General features: G+C 33.9%; 1 long non-coding RNA gene across 1 annotated transcript; it reads left to right on the top strand.

The window, feature by feature from the left end:
- The first annotated feature begins 1,109 nt into the window (after positions 1–1,109).
- LOC111241130 lies at positions 1,110–2,350 on the top strand. Its single transcript, XR_002666916.1, has 2 exons — positions 1,110–1,152; positions 1,338–2,350. It is a non-coding gene; the product is annotated as an uncharacterized LOC111241130 (long non-coding RNA).
- The last annotated feature ends 892 nt before the right edge of the window (positions 2,351–3,242 follow it).

Here is a 3,242-nt window from a genome sequence, read left to right as displayed (position 1 = left end):
GGTTAAAAATGGAAGTGGAATGATGATTTTGAGTTACCAGCAGATTAGACTTTATTTTAAAGTTTGAAAACACTTAAAATCATCATTTAAAGTTGCTTGAATTGTTAATTGAGAGTTTAAAATAGTTCCATTCGAAATTGGATGTCAAACCACCAAAATCAGCTTGTTTTTCTAGTGCAGAACACTATTTTAAGTCACTGTTTTTGATCCTATTGTGCAGAATTGTTTGTGGATTGCAGCAAGAGCTGATTCATTGTTATAGAATGAAAATAAATGATCAAAAAAGTAAAAACAAGTGTTAAAAGGCTTGTAGAACCGTGCAATCCAGATTTAAGCAGTTAAAACCCCAAAACACAAAATTTGATTTTCATTGGGGCATTTTAACAAACACTTTTGTAAAATATCAAACAGTTTGGTCTGGATGAGTTTCTGATCTGCCATTTGCGTTTTTCTTGCTTTCTTCATCCACTCTAGTGCTATTCTTAGGATCCATTTGAGTGCCTACTTCTGTTCTAATCCTATTTTTATTACTTTTAAGCTTTTTGGCCTCTTAAATTGTCCAAATCAAGTCAAATTATGGTGTTGAAACTGGTGCAGATTTCTAATCTGTTTGGTGACTGTTTGGATGATTTCTATGGTTTTGTGAAGTCTAATTGGTGAATTCAAGTTGCAGAACCCTTTCCCTACTAAGGTAGCATCTTAGGAAGTGGAGAGGAACCTNAATTTTGGAATTCAAGTGTGNTGTCNAGCAAGCATAATTTTCACTTTTCANCAGCATAAAACACTGAATTTTTNGCAACTTCACCACCCAAATATTGAGATACAAGCCAAAGAGTTGAGTGTTGGTGAGATTGAGTGTATATCATCCAAAAGAAACTTGCTAGTGGAGTGAAAATAAACTGAAACAGTCCAGGAAGTGAGATTTGAGTGGCTGCTCCTAAAAGCCAAGCTACCTTTGTTGAGAAAATGAGTGATCAGTTTTAAGCTGCTACAATTCTTATTATATTGGTTATTGTCACTACATTTAACCCTCTTCTATTTGATAATTAAGTTGATTCACGCAATTGTGAAGCTGAACAAAAGGATAATCTTCAAGGACTGCAATAGTGCAGCAACATTCTGACAAATCCAAATACCACTGAATTGAACTCTGTATAGCTGATTAAAATCTGATTTTNAGAAGCTTTGTTTCAATCAATGTGCTGAACTTATTCTCATTAGCCTAACACACTGTTTGATCAGTTTGGCAAAATTATAAACTACACTAAACCAAATTTTTCGAAGTAACCACTGCACTAATTCATTTATTGTATCTGCTGGATTATGATATGTTGCAGAGGTGCAAAATTAATTGGGAACTACTTGTATAAGCCAACAACCACAGTTTCATAAGATCTTTGAGCTAGGCAACGTGCAGATCCTCAAGCCTACATCTGATTGCAAATCAATTGCTGAATACAAATTGTTCCATAGCAGAAAACAAGTTCTGCAGTAGCCAGTTCTAGTCTTCAAGATTGAAACAGCAATGTATAAGAGTTGAATGATCAAAACAAGCAAGGAGGCAGTTGGACAAGTTCAAGCAGTGCACATATGGAGCAGCAGAGTATTATGGCTTGATCTTTTGGAGTTTTGAATGTGTAGTCCGTTTTAGATTTAGTTTCCTTTGTTTTCTTGTAAAAGGCCATTAAGACCAAGTGTTGGAAGAGTCCTTGGTGCTCTCTCCAATCTTGGCAATTTTCTTTACTTCCATTGCTAGTAGATGGTGAGTGTGTCTTGTTAACCAAAAGCTACAAGCCTCACCTAGGATTTCTTTTATTTTATTTTCTTATTCCCACGTTCTAGACTTTTGTTCCATTAGAAGTCCGAAAATTAGAAGTCTAGGTGTTTTTAACNTTCTTTTTGTTTGTTTGAGTCCATTTTTTTTAAATTCAATAGTGAATCTTACTTTGAAAATGGTTAAGTAAGTAGCTTTAGACATTNTGGCTAGGTAAGACTTGGTATTTAAGCGGCCTTTGGCTCACCTCTCTTACCTGGGAATTGTCTCTTGGCAAAATCTTAAACCTTTTCAAACTAAGAATCCACTTTTGAAATTAAAAGATGAATGAGAAAGGAATGAGAGGTAAGAAAGGAATANAANTGAGTGAGCTTAGGGACTTGTTTGCCCAATACATGAAAAATCAAAATGAGTGTGAGCAAAAAGAAAGTAGAAAGTTTGTACCTCCAACCATTAAAAGAAACCTAAAACTAATGAGAGATAGTATTCAAAAGGGAAAAATATTTCTTGAGAGTTTAAAAGACCATGGTTTTCTTCATAGAGAAATTGAGTTTGGAGCCAGACTTAAAGAGCTTATGGATAAGAAAAGGGAAAGAGAGATTAAAAGAAGAGAACAAGAGAGAAAAGAGAAAAAAAGGAGAGAAGAAGAGCAAAGAGAGAAAGAAGAAAAAGAGAGAAGAGAAAAAGAAGAGAGAAAACAAGAAGAAGAAAGAAGAGAAGAAGAGAAGAGAGAAGGAGAAGAGAGAAGAGAAAGAGAGAGGAGAGAAAAAGAAAAGAAGAAAAAATTACAAGAGCAAGAACATAGAGAGAAAGAGCAATTACTATTGAAGGCAACTCCTACTCTTACCATGGAACCTAAAAGGAAAGGTTTCCAATCCTTTAATTCTTCTTCAATTATCTTTAAGTCTTTTCATGATAACTTCTCTTTTAAATCAATTGCCACACCAATTTTCATTATACTACCTTCTTCAAAATATGGCAATTTAAATCTTGAGTTGTTGTTAACCTTAGGGATACAAGAAACTCAGGATAAAAGAAAAGTGACTTGTGAATTAGGACTTTCAAATTTCCTTAAAACTATAAAACAAAGTCCTTATTATAAAGTTACTTCCACAAAAAAATTCTTTCTTGGATTAATACTAATTGGAGATATATTTGATGCTTATTGTAGATATATTTTTGATCCAGGAGGAAATGGCAAACCAAAGTTGTGCTTCTTTATATCTTCCCGATTTGAGGACAAATCGTTTTTCAAGAGGGAGGGTATGATGGAAACCCATTTAGGGCNTTCCATTNAAAGAAGTACCAACTGAACCTAAGACTAAGAAAGGGAAGTTGAAGAAGGACTTTTAAAAGCTTTCTTAAATTTCTTTTCTTTAAGTCTTAAAAGGATTATATTTTAATATGTTTTACTTTGTTTTGTAGGATCTAAATAAGCTTGGAGACTTTGAGGGAGCTAGTCAAGAAG

This window comes from Vigna radiata, unplaced genomic scaffold (assembly GCF_000741045.1).
Source record: "Vigna radiata var. radiata cultivar VC1973A unplaced genomic scaffold, Vradiata_ver6 scaffold_108, whole genome shotgun sequence".
Lineage (NCBI taxonomy): Eukaryota > Viridiplantae > Streptophyta > Magnoliopsida > Fabales > Fabaceae > Vigna > Vigna radiata.
The sequence above is the reverse complement of the archived record's forward strand: the minus strand, read 5'-3'. Positions and strand labels throughout refer to the sequence as shown.